Genomic DNA, 13,916 nt, shown 5'->3' with positions numbered 1-13,916 from the left:
GGCACCCCTTGGAGTGCCACCCTCATGAGTCGGTATATTAGGCGCTGCCCGCCCTCTCAGTTCCTTGTTACTGCCGGTGACGATTGGTTGGAGCACCTTGTCTTGCAGATCGCAAGAGCATTAGCAGTTCTTTACAATCTTTGTTATCTTCTCTGTGCACAGTTTGTAGGTACTTAGTTAGCCATTCAGTTAAGTGTTAAGTTAGTTGGTAGTTAGAGTCTTGGCTGGGACTTCGTCCTAGAGCGAAGCATGCCTTGCTGTCCGAGCTTCAAACCATGTTCGTCAAGCAGCAGGCTGATGCCTATCAGTGACCTCTACGACTGCTGCTTGAAGTGTTTGGGGGAGTCCCATAGGAAGAACAAGTGTCAAATCTGTAAAAACGTTCGACCTAGAACCCAAAAGGAGCAGGATATCCATTTGAGGGTCCTCCTCATGGAGGCTGTGCTTCATCCTGCATCGGAGCTCTCCCACTCGGGCTGGGGCAGAGAGTTGGGGTGCAGGAATGTGAGGATGCTGGCTGGGGGTGAGGGCTCTGGGGTTGGGCCAGGGATGAGGGGTTTGGGGTGCAGGAGCGTGCTCTGGGGCTACAGTCAGCAGAGAGGACTCCCTGCAGCTCTTTCTCCCCCTCCCCCCGCAGCAACTGGGCTGGGGGAGAGGCACCTCTCCCTGCCGTGGCAGCTCCAGGGCTGGGACCGCAGGATATACACCCCTCCCCTGGGTACTTGTTGGGACACATGATGGCCTGCACTTGTGTGGTCCAGCATATGCTGCTCCGCCTCAGGCCCTTGCAGGTGTTGCTGGCGTCGGTCTACGTCCCCAACAGACACAGCCTGGACTGGGTGATCTGGATTCCGAACTGCATACTGTTGTCACTCAGCTGGTGGCAGGATCCTACATTAGTGTTGGCAGGAGTCCCCTTTGCGACTACTTCCCCGTCGGTGACACTCGTCTCCAATGCATTGCATCTGGGGTGGGGGAGTCTACCCGGGCAATCTCAGCACACAAGGTTATTGATCCAGTCATGATCGATCCCTCCATATCAACGTCAGAGAGCTCAGACTTTTTCGCCTGACCAGTCAAGCCTTCCTACCTCACATGTAAACAAAGCGGTCCAATTACTAATGGACAACACAGCAGCTATGTTTTATATCAACAAGCAAGACAGCGCCAGATTGTCTTTCCTTTGCCAGGAAGCCCTCAGGTTCTGGGAACTGCAGCACGACCTTCATCTTGTGACCACTCACCTCCCTGGGGCCAAGAACACTTTGGCAGATCGCCTCAGCAGGACCTTCTCATCTCGCCACGAGTGGCCCCTCCATCTGGGAGGGATCAGCTTCATCTTCCGTAAATGGGGAACTCCCCAGGTGGACCTGTTTGTGTCCAAACAGAACAGGAAATGCCATGTTTTCTGCTCAATTTGAGGAATCAACAGGAGCTCCCTGTCAGATGCTTTTCTGCTGCCATGGTCGGGAGCTCTGTTTTACGCCTACCCCCTCTCCCCCGCCCCACTTCCGTTAATTCAGAGTTCTCATGAAGATCAAGCAGGACAGGGTGAAGGTGATCTTCATAGCACTGGCTTGGCCGTGCCAGCACTGGTTAAGCACACTGCTGGACGTCTCGGTGGCCGCTCCATTACGACTGCTGCTCCAACCGGACCTACTGTCAAAAAACCATGGCAGTCTGGAGACCTGGAGACACTGCAACTGACGGTTTGGCTGCCGCATGGTTGAATGTTTTGGAGCGGCAGTGTCCAACATGTCCTGTTGGGCAGTAGAAAGCCCTCCACCAAAGCAACCTACCTTGCCAAATGGAAGCGGTTCGCCTGCTGAATGTCGCATAAAGGCATTCAGCCCAAGCAAGCGTCGCTGCAGTTAATCCTGGACTACCTTCTGCATCTCAAGCTCCAAGGCCTGTCCCTTCATCTATCAAGGTCCATTTGGCAGTTATCTCGGCCTTCCATTCCCCCCTCGAGGGTAGGTCAGTTTTGGCCCAGGACATGAGGGTCAGTTTCCTCAAGGGCCTCGAGCACCTTTACCCGCACATCAAGGACCCTGTTCCTCCGTGGGACCTGAATCTGGTGCTGTTGTGGCTCCTGAGTCCCCACTTCAAGTCTCTTGCTTCCTGATCTCTCCATCACCTGTCCTGGAAGATCATGTTCCTGGTCGCAATAACATCTACCCACTGGGTCTCCGAGATTAGGGCACTCACCTCAGAACTGCCCTATATCATAGAATCATAGAATATCAGGGTTGGAAGGGACCCCAGAAGGTCATCTAGTCCACCCCCCTGCTCGAAGCAGGACCAATTCCCAGTTAAATCATCCCAGCCAAGGCTTTGTCAAGCCTGACCTTAAAAACCTCTAAGGAAGGAGATTCTACCACCTCCCTAGGTAACGCATTCCAGTGTTTCACCACCCTCTTAGTGAAAAAGTTTTTCCTAATATCCAATCTAAACCTCCCCCACTGCAACTTGAGACCATTACTCCTCGTTCTGTCATCTGCTACCATTGAGAACAGTCTAGAGCCATCCTCTTTGGAACCCCCTTTCAGGTAGTTGAAAGCAGCTATCAAATCCCCCCTCATTCTTCTCTTCTGCAGGCTAAACAATCCCAGCTCCCTCAGCCTCTCCTCATAAGTCATGTGTTCCAGACCCCTAATCATTTTTGTTGCCCTTCGCTGGACTCTCTCCAATTTATCCACATCCTTCTTGTAGTGTGGGGCCCAAAACTGGACACAGTACTCCAGATGAGGCCTCACCAATGTCGAATAGAGGGGAACGATCACGTCCCTCGATCTGCTCGCTATGCCCCTACTTATACATCCCAAAATGCCATTGGCCTTCTTGGCAACAAGGGCACACTGCTGACTCATATCCAGCTTCTCGTCCACTGTCACCCCTAGGTCCTTTTCCGCAGAACTGCTGCCTAGCCATTCGGTCCCTAGTCTGTAGCTGTGCATTGGGTTCTTCCGTCCTAAGTGCAGGACCCTGCACTTATCCTTATTGAACCTCATCAGATTTCTTTTGGCCCAATCCTCCAATTTGTCTAGGTCCTTCTGTATCCTATCCTATCCCTCCCCTCCAGCGTATCTATTGTATGGTCTTTTACAAAGACACAGTCCAGATGAGGCAACACCCAGCCTTCCTGCCCAAGGTGGCCTCTCAGTTTCATACAAGCCAGGATATTTTCTTACCTGTCTTTTTTTCAAAGCCGCGTATGTCAGAGGTGTAGCATAGGCTGAATTCCCTAGACATCAGGTGGGCACTAGCCTTCTGCATTGAAAGGACAAAGCCATTCTGCAAAACAACGTGGCCGACAGAATGAAAGGTCGCCCAGTGTCTGCTCAAAGAATTTCTTCTTGGATCACCACCAGCATTCTCTATTGCTATGATCACGCAAAGGTGCAACCCCCGGCGATTGTAACTGCCCACTCGACCAGGGTGCAGGCCTCTTTGGCAGCCTTTCTGGCCCAAATGCCTATCCAGGACATCAGTAGGGCGGCCACCTAGTCATCTGTCCATACGTTAACGTCCCACTATGCACTTATCCAGCAGGCCCTGGACGATGCTAGCTTCGGTAGAGCAGTACTGCAAGCCGCCAAACGGTGAAATCCCAGCCCACCTCCGAGGATACTGCTTGTGAGTCACCTAGAATGGAATCAACATGAGCAAGCACTTGAAGAACAACAGTTACCTGTCTTTTGTAACTGTTCTGTGAGATGTGTTGCTCATGTCCATTCCATTACCTGCCCTCCTACCCATCTGTCAGAGGTGCCAACAGGAAGGAACTGTGAGGGTGTAACGTCGGCGACGCCTAATATACAGGCGCATAAGTGCGGCACTCAACACGGTACCATAGCTGACCCTACTGATACCAATAAGGCAAAAGTCTCCAACTGCGCACGTGGATGCGCACATACCTGGAATAGAATGGACATGAGTAACACATCTCGAAGAGCAACAGTTGCAAAAGGTAGGTAACCGTTTTTTCTTTGTTACTCAAAGTGATATTCTATTAAATACTAGGGTCGCTTGTTTTAATCCAAGACAGATGACCATTGCATTCTTAGATTTGCTCTGAATTGAAGGGGGAGAGTGCCTACCTAGCACTATTTAAAGCTTGGAAATTTACAAACTGAATTACAACAGCTTTCTACAATTAAATACAAAAACTAAGTTAAGAAGGAAGTTTGGAATGCCAATTTTATGTTTCCAGAGCATCTGTAACTCTCTTAGGCCTTGTCTACACTACAGGGGAAATTCGATCTAAGCTACGCAATATGAGTTCTGTGAATAGCATAATTCAAATGGATGTAACTTAGACCTACTTACCTCTGGATCCACACTACGCGATGTCAGTGGGAGATGCTCTCCTGTCGACTCCCCCTACTCGATCTGGTGGAGTGCAGGAGTCGACGAGAGAGTGATCTGCGGTCGATTTAGCGGGACTTCACTGGACCCGCTAAATTGACCGCCAATGTATCGAACATCAATCCCCCAGTAAGTGTAGACAAGTGTAGACTATATAGTATTTTGCTGCCTTCTATTTTTTTTGTTTTGTTTTTGTTTGCATACACATTGTTTCAAAGTAATTACTTTGTAGGAACCACAACTTTGAATTTGTGTATATCAGACAATAAGAAAATGTCAGTTGAGTGTTTGAGCATATTTGAATAAGCAGGTGACATATTGTATGTGAGTGAGGTACCATGGGCTGCTAACCTAGTTCAGCATCTGTTTCCCCACACACACTTTTGTTTGTTTATTTTAAGGCTGACTGGATTTTCACTAACTCTGTTGGTGTTTTCAGGGGAGTGAATCGGAGGCTTGTTCCCCTAACTTGTCACCTGTGGGAAATTGACTAGCGCTCTCTAGAGATTTCAGGAAGAAGTCGATGAGATTGTTCAGAGGGTCAGCCCTGGGCCTGCTCCTCCATGCTGTAGCAGCAGGATGTATGTGCTCCTCTGTGTAGTATTCTGCTCTTTGAATACTGAAAACACACTGTGACGCAGACTCTAGGATCCTGTGCGGTGAGAGGATCCCAGAGCTCAGGCTGCAGCCCAAGCACAAACATCTACACTACAATTAAACAGCCCTTTTTCCTGAGCCTGAGTCAGCTTGCATGGGCCAGCTTCCAGTCTAGTTGCAGTGTGTAGATATGTAGTCAGGGTGCACTGAAGGATTTCACAATCACCATCATTAATTGATCTGGCTTTACTGCAAGCTAATCTTCCACCTCATCTCAAAGAAATAGAAAACCTGTGCAATGGATCCTCCTTTCAAGCATTAACTGAACTGGGTGAAAATAAGATCAAAGTTTATATTCAGCTTGCTATTTCATATGGTCTTATTCATTTTACCTATATGATTACTCACTTTACGATGGACAAAAACATGTAACTGTTCTCTTGGAGTTAGGACAGTATAACCAATCATTGTCACAGCCAGCACACACACACACATTAAATAGCCAGTCAATGCTTTAACCTCACTCTTGATTGCTAGGATTGCATGTACATGTGCAACTCACAGTTATGGTGTGAATGTAATGACAAACTTAACTTTAAAATCAGATTGCATTGTATCTGATTGTAGAATTGCCTGGCTTTTCTAGCAGTGATGTTTCAGACAAAGTGTGATTCACGTGGCCAGGAAAGAAAAAGATTCCAAATGCCATAATTCTGCCAATCATGTAAACTGCTTCTGTCCTCTCCAGAGAAAATCAAAGGTTCAGTGACTTGATCACAGGTTCTCCCTCTTTGGTACACACAGTCTCCTCCAATCAGGGAACAGAAACAATACTATGTGGTCAAGCAGTCCTAGCACACAATGATGAATCTACAAACCACAGTTCATATACAATTCCTAGGCTGAAACTTGTTCATAAACTACCCAACAGTTAGCCCATTTTTCTGCTTATAAACTGATTTTCATGCTAAATTTGTCAAGTGATTCATTCAAAATAGCTCAGTTCCCAATTATGATTGTGAATTACAATAACAGCTGATGGCAACAGGATCTGGCAGCAGAAGCTGCGCTGTATAAACTGGCACACTTTGCAGTTGAACAAGTTCCAAAGAATACAACTACACAGAAAGGGTGAGGTAGTTCTGCCTCACTTGTATTTTATTCAAGCAAAGGGAGGGTTGTTATGTAGATGACATTTTTTCTTGCCATTTTAGATAGACCCTTTCCTATTCTGCTAATTTGTTTGATGTCTGTAACATGATGTGGTTCTCAGCAGCATTTTCCAACCAGCGTTGTTTACAAGTGAAGTCTGTGTGACTGGGGCTGCAGAAATCCTGAAGACTAAGTCTTCCCAAAAAACACATGCTGCACTGAGCTGAGTGTAAAAGAGCCTGTCCTGTTTTTCAACCTTCATTGTGGACCACCTCCATATTGGACCTCCCTTTCAAACATCACCAGAGCTGAACAAAAGTCAAGTCAATGTTTATTTTTATCTTGCTACTTCAGATGTGAACCTTAGGGCTGGTCTACACTGGCAAGTTTCTGAGCAGTAAAGCCACTTTTTGCACTCAAACTGCAGACGGGTACATACTGCCAAGCCACTTCGTGAGCAGAAACTCCTCAATTGGAGCGCTGCAAAAAAAAAAAACCACCTCGAGGAGAGTCGTCAGGCTGTTTGCGCAATGGCTCCAGTGCTCTATTGCCAGTGTAGACACTTGATTGCTTTCTGTGCTGTAATTGGCCTCCGGAGCTGTCCCATAATGCCTCGAGTGACCGCTCTGCTCGTTGTTTTGAACTTGGCTGCCCTGGAGACATACGCCCCTCCACTTTCAAAGCACCATTTCTGACAGCCATTGTGTGCTGTGCTGATCTGCTCCGGGACACAAAGCAAACCATTAATGTGGAATGCTCGTGCTGTTGAACACAGAGGCAGGTGTCTGTGTGTGAGAGAGAGATTGCTGTGCAGAGAGCCCGGGGAGGGAGGCAGGGGCTGATGTCAGGGTTTCCCCCTCCCCCACCTCAGGACTGGTTGCTTCCTGCCATTGTCTGAACTTACAAGACAGCATGCTCTCTCTCATACACACACACTCTCTCTCTCTCTCTCTCTTTTCGCCCACCCCCACTTCAGCTGAAAAGCAGCTGGCAATGTATTAGGATGCCCATGGAAGATGGGACTGAGAAAACTGAATCATGTGATGCTGTGCCTGCCCCATGAGGCATTGCAAACCCTTCCCAAAGCACCCTGTGGCCAGTTGCACAGTGGGATAGCTACCACAGTGTGCTGCTGTCTTTGCCATTGCAAGAGCTGCTAATGTGGATGCGCTTCAGTGTCACAAGGAGCACAGTGTGGACAGGCAACAGCACTTTAATTCCAGCATTTTAATAAAAGTGGTATAACTTGTGGTGCAGAAACTTGCCAGTGTAGACATATCCTTAGTTCCTTTCTCTGCCCTCCTCTAGCCCAATACTCAGTCCTGAATGTATATGTTGACTTCCTTCCTTCATAAAGAACAGCTATTCAGCTTCTTTTCTCCGAATTTTTAGGTCTTGAACCAAAGGGCTTGGCTACACTTGTGAGTTAGAAGGCATTAAAGGAGCTCCGGGCACCCTAGCTCACTACCCGTCCACACTGGCAAGGCACGTAGAGCGCCCGGACTCCGCGGCTAGAGCACTCCTGCTACTCCACCTTGGAGAGTGGAATAATGCTTGATGCGCCCCCACTGGAGCGCCGCAGCACCAGTGTGGACGCCCTGGTCTGTTAGTGCACTCTGATTGGCCTCCAGAAGTGTCCCACAATGCCTGTTCTAGCCACTCTGGTCATCACATTTTGAACTCTACTGCCCTGCCCTCAGGTGACCAACCTTCAGACCTGCCCTTTAAATTCTCTGGGAATTTTGAAAATCCCCTTCCTGTTTGCTCAGCCAGGCATGGAGTGCTCTCAGCGAATCTTTCCAGGTGATCATGCCTCCACACGCCAGGCAATCCCCAGTATGGACCAATGGTGAGGTGCTGGACCTCATCAGTGTTTGGGGGGAGGAAGCTGTCAGGTCCCAGCTGCACTCCAGCCATAGGAATTATGATACCTTTGGGCAGATATCAAGAGACGTGATGGAAAGGGGCCATGACTGGGACGCTCTGCAGTGCAGGTTTAAAGTGAAGAAGCTGCAAAATGTCTACCACAAAGCCCACGAGGCAAACCACTGCTCTGGTGCTGCCTCTGCGACCTGCCGTTTCTACAAAGAGCTGGATGCGATACTTGGGGGTGACCTCACCTCCACTCCGAATACCACCATAGACACTTCAGAGCCCAGTGCAACAAGGCAGAAGGAGAAGAAGGAGGAGCAAAGCAGGAGCGAGGGTGCTGAGGCAGAGGAAGACACCCCGGCATCCCTAGATGCATGCAGCCAGGAGCTGTTCTTAAGCCAGAAGGAAGGTAGCCAGTTGCAGCAGCCAGTGCTTGGGGAAGGACAAACACCAGAGGAGGTTCCCAGTAAGCGGCTTTTATTTTGGGAAGGAAGTTATTCGGTGCGAGCTCTTGGGGAGAGAAGGGTTAGGGCTGCATGCATGCGTAGATGTGGAATAGGGTGTTGATGTGCTCTCTCACATCGCAGTAATCAGCCTCAGTGATTTCTTCAAAGGTCTCATCCAGAAGTTTAGCAATGCGCTTGCGCAGGTTTCTTGGGAGAGCTACTGTGGTCCTTGTCCCAGTTGGGTAACATGTCCACACCACTGTGCCGTGATGGGTGGGGGGGACCATTGCTGCACACAGGCAAGCAGCATATGGGCCCAGGTGGAAGCTGTATTATAGTAGAAGACCCTCCCTTGCTTCCCAGGTCACCCTCAGCAGCGAGATATCTTCCAGGACGAACTGCTGTGGAAAATGTGGGGACAGTGTTCCGTATAGGGGCCCCCTGCCACTGTTGGCTCTCCCCAAGACACAGAAACCCAGAGGACAGTACAGCCATGAAGCAATCAGTCACGCTTGTGCTTACTCACCATTTTGGGGCTCCCGTGGGTTATGTGTGCTCGCTTTGGGACGGGCAAATTATGCTATTGTGTAGACTGTGCTTGCCCTTAAGTACAGGGGAATCATTGTTCTGTCTGGTGTGAACAATGCTGCCTCTGTTAAGTGTTGCATTTTGCCTTTACAGATGCAACCTTGAGATCTCAGTTGTCCATGTTATCACCAGCCAAAAGACTCCAAAGATACAGAAAGAGGCCACGTAGAAGCAAGGAAGACATTTTGCATGAAGTAATGCAGCATTCAAGTAATGAAAATCAGAAAGTGCAGGAATGGCAGGACAGTGAAAGGAGGATCCGCCAGCAGACTGAGGAGCGCTGGCACAAAAGCACTGTGCTCCGGCAGCAAAGCACGGATCAGCTGATAAGCATATGGAGCACCAAGCGGACTCTATCCCCATCTCCATGCAGTATAGCCATCCTGAAGTGAAGCACTCATTGCACAGCATTCCAGACAGGAAGTCTGAGTATGAGAACAGGACATACGCAAATCAGTGATTGTACCGTTCCTCACCCTACCCCCTTGCCCTTTCTGTTTCCCAAGCAGTTGTGTTTCTTTTTAATAAATTAATTTTCTTTTCAATAAATAGATTTTTTTGGCTTTGAAAACATTCTTTATTATTGCATAAAGTAAAAGATACCTTATCCCAGGAAAGAAACAGGCACTGCAAGTCATTGTAGCAAATACAGATTCCTACTAACATTTGAACCACTGCACTTCACTCCCGTGCAGGGCACCAGACATTACTGGTGGTTTTCAGCCTCAAATTGCTCCCTCAAGGCATCCCTAATCCTTGCAGCTCCACACTGGGCCCCTCTACTAGTCATGCTCTCTGGCTGTTCAAATTCAGCCTCCAGGTCTTGAACCTCCGAGTTCCATGCCTGAGTGAATTGTTCACCCTTCCCTTCACAAATGTTATGGAGGGTACAGCATGCGGATATAACCACAGGGATGCTGTCATCGGCCAGGTTCAGCTTCCCATACAGAAAGTGCCAACGATGCTTTAATTGGCCAAAAGCACACTCCGCAGACATTCTGCACTGGCTCAGCCTGTTGTTGAACTGCTGTTATACCAATAAAATAAAAACCAGCAGGATCTTATTAAAGGGAATAAGAAAAATGCCACATTTATTGTGAATACAGAAAGAATCATAGTAAGCAGTTAGTTATAGCTATAACATTCCATTTAATTTCATATTTATTCACACATTCATTCACACACACACACACGCACACAGAGGTTCTGCAAGGTTGTTATCATAGTTACCAGCCTTAGAGTTGCTCATGCCAAGCCACTAGCCAGGTGGCCTGGACACGAGGAGGGAGCAGGGCCTTGTCAGATGCACATCTGGTGCTCCTGGAAGTTGGTTTGCAGAAACAGACCCCAAAGTTCTCAGTTTCTAGACTCCATTTTTATAGGTATTTCTTCCTATGCCAGTCTTTGGGAATTGCTTCATCATGCTGTTGCTGAATCAATCAGCAGATGGCACATTCCTGACGGCTCTGTGCTACCAGATGTTATCTTCGGCTCTCCCTTCTTGAGGCTGTTGGGTAGATTCCAGTCTGCCCTCTGGGGGTCATCTGGTTGTCTTCATTCTGCGCATTCTTCAACCGATCTATACTGAACTCCTAGGCTGGCACCTCCCTGATTATTCATTTATTATCCACACCAAGCATCCATCCACATACATCCTCTATCTTTATTTTAATCACAATTGTTAACAAAGCGAGATAAATACAACAAGAGGGTGGGGGAGTCTCTGTGTGTTGTTTCTGTTGTTACAAAGTATCGCTTTGAGTCTCTCTCTGTGTGAGTAGTTGTTACAACGTATTGCTTTGAGAACAGACTCTGTCTTAGGATGTACTAACACAATTAGCAGCTTGCAAGTTTCATACAGAGAGGGGAGAAACAGTAAAACCAAGAGACCAAAAACCAAGAGACCTTTTAATTAGTAATACCCTGGAATTTAAACTATGGGGAGTCAAACTCATGTGTGATTTTAATACAGAACTTCTTTAATATGATCCAACACCGCTCCTTGCTGCTGTCAAGGCTCCCTGTGGAGGGTTTCATGAGCCACGGCATTAAAGGGTAAGCAGGGTCTCCAAGGATCACAATTGGCATTTCGACTTCCCCTACGGTGATCTTCTGGTCTGGGAAAAAAGTTCTGGCTTGCAGCTTCCTGAACAGTCCAGTGTTCCAAAAGATGCATGCGTCATGCAACTTTCCAGGCCAGCCTGTGTTAATGTCAATGAAACGCCCACAGTGATCCACAAGCGCCTGGAGAACCATAGAGAAATACCCCTTCCGATTAATGTACTCGGAGGCTAGGTGGGCTGGTGCCAGAATTGGAATATGTGTGCCATCTATCTCCCCTCTGCAGTTAGGGAAACCCATTTGTGCAAAGTCATCCACAATGTCATGCATGTTACCCAGAGACACGGTTCTTCTGAGCAGGATGTGATTAATGACCCTGCAAACTTGCATCAACATGATTCCAACTGTCGACTTTCCCACTCCAAACTGGTTAGCAACCGATCGGTAGCTGTCTGGAGTTGCCAGCTTCCAGATTGCAATAGCCACCCACTTCTCCACTGTCAGACCAACTCTCAATCTCTTGTCCTTGCGCCGCAGGGTGGGGGCAAGCTCCTCATACAGTCTCATGAAAGTGGCTTTTCTCATCCGAAAGTTCTGCAGCCACTGTTCGTCATCCCAGACTTGCATGATGATGTGATCCCACCACTCAGTGCTTGTTTCCCGAGCCCAAAAGCAGCATGTCCGTGAATGCCACAAGCAAACTCGTGTCATATGCATTACTCAAGTCGATATCGCTGGAGCCCTCACTGTCACTTTGGATGATAAGGAATAACTCAACTGCCAAATGTGACGTGCTGACGAGACTCGTCAGCACATTCCTCAGCAGTTTGGGCTCCATTCCCACAGTCCGAAAAGGAAGACAGAGTGCGCAGTACAAAAAACGTTGAAAGATGGTGCCAAATGTGGACGGATGCACAGGGATTGTTGGGATGTGAACTGATGCATCACAGGGCGTTGGGACAGGACCCAGAATGCCCCGCACCCCCTGCCCTCTTCCCACAAGCCACAGCGCCAGAATGGGAAGAGGTGCTCTGTGGGATAGCTGCCCATAATGCACTGCTCCCAGTGCTGCTGCAAGTGCCGCAAACATGCCACACCAGTGCGCTTGCAGCTGTCAGTGTGGACGGACTGCAGCGCTTTCCCTATTGTGCTCTCCAAAGGCCAGTTTAATTCAAAGCGCTCTACATTTGCAAGTGTAGCCATGCCCCAAGAAAAGCAGTTCAACTCCCTGTCTATAACACAGGGTGGGCAAACTTTTTGGCCCAAGGGCCACATCAGTATTGCGAAACTGTATGGAGGGCCAGGTAGGGAAGGTTGTGCCTCCCCAAACAGCCTGGCCCTCGCCCCCTGTCTACCACTTCCCGCCCCCTCAGAACCCGACCCATCCAACCTCCCCCTGGAATCCCACCCTCTATCCAACCCCTGACAGGCCCCCAGGACTCCCACACCCCTATCCCAACCCCCCTGTTCCCTGTCTCCTGACCGGCCCCTCCCCTGCAGAACTTCTGCCCCATCCAACTGTCCCCTGTTCCCTGACTGCCTCCATGGGACCCCTTGCCCCTTATCCTGCCCTGCTCCCTTACCATGCCGCTCAGAGAGACAGGAGCTTGCAGCCATGCGGCCCGGCCAGAGCTAGCAACACCGCCCAGAGGCTGCGGGGGAGGGGAGACAGCAGGGGAGGGGCTGGGAGCTCAAGGGCCCAGCAGGATGTTCCCGTGGGCCATAGTTTGCTCACCTCTGTTATAACAGATATTTATCATCTTATAGGAAATGTGTACAAGTTAACCTAATTCAACTGTCCTACTATCACTGCTACAAAAGGAGAGGCTAAAAGCTGGGCTTCGGGCAACCTCCAATCTGTTAGGCTCTACATCCTTGTTGTGATTGGAGAAAAGAGCCCAGGTTGTTTTCACAGAGGCATTTCAAGAGATCCCAGAATTTTGACAAACCCACCGTTTAGGGAACATGTTTAGGGACTCTTTATTTTAAACGAGGTCTGGAAACTGAGGACTAAAAGCTGGTTGGCCCTTGCTTGGCTGCACAAAATAATAAGGAGCTTTACAAAGTGTGGAGCTGTGCTACATTCAGAGCTAAGTAACATGAAGTTACTGCACCCAGGAGAGCATAGCACTCCAAAGGTGTGGGAGAGTAGGTAGCCGTGGCTCTGGCCTCACTATGTGCCAGCCTGGAGAACTGGTTAAGCCACACAGTGGTGGGGACTATGCTGAACCTGTTAAATGGGTGAAGCACTTTCTGCTAGCTCTCCTTTTGTACTAGGGAGCTAAGAGGGATAGCACAACACAGCTCCACACCACTCCCGGCCCAGGACTGGGCATGAATGACATAAGCTACCCTGAGAAACTGGTATTTTGTACATTTAATACATCATTTTGCTCTATCAAGCTGCAGCACAGATGGATGTCAAATATTTAGTATTTCTGGTTCCAACCCACTAAAAAACTACAGCTCTGAGAGACCCTCAGAGATTAGGATTTAGCTGCATTATCTGATGCTGTGTTCAAGTCTGGTTTTGACAATAAGTATTTGTTCACACACACATCACAGTCCTTTGAAATATTGACTTTGCTGACAGCATTAAGACCCAGAACAAAACATTAAGGCTTTATCAAAACACAAAAGTAGTACACCTGTAACTGTACTTACAAGACCCCCTTAGTGCAGATACAGTTATAGCAGTATGACAGTGCCTTACACCAGTAGAACATTCCTATGCAGGACGGGGAATGAGCTCTACTGTATAACACACCTTTATACTGTGTATTTGTGTCCACATTAGGGATTTCACTGGTATAAATATAGCTGTAAAAAGCT

General features: G+C 48.4%; 1 protein-coding gene across 3 annotated transcripts in view; it reads left to right on the top strand.

The window, feature by feature from the left end:
- RNPC3 (RNA binding region (RNP1, RRM) containing 3) overlaps window positions 1-9,201 on the top strand; it is a 38,148-nt gene extending 28,947 nt beyond the window's left edge. Inside the window, exons 16-17 of one of the 3 annotated variants that reach the window (XR_012160364.1) lie at window positions 7,510-7,602; window positions 9,117-9,197. The gene's annotated coding sequence lies outside the window, so the exon portion shown is untranslated. Of the gene's footprint in view, window positions 1-7,509; window positions 7,603-9,116 lie in introns of all 3 variants that reach the window. The other 2 variants (XR_012160365.1, XM_073356869.1) reach the window with 2 other exon arrangements.
- The last annotated feature ends 4,715 nt before the right edge of the window (window positions 9,202-13,916 follow it).

Source organism: Lepidochelys kempii, chromosome 8 (assembly GCF_965140265.1).
Source record: "Lepidochelys kempii isolate rLepKem1 chromosome 8, rLepKem1.hap2, whole genome shotgun sequence".
Lineage (NCBI taxonomy): Eukaryota > Metazoa > Chordata > Testudines > Cheloniidae > Lepidochelys > Lepidochelys kempii.
The sequence above is the reverse complement of the archived record's forward strand: the minus strand, read 5'-3'. Positions and strand labels throughout refer to the sequence as shown.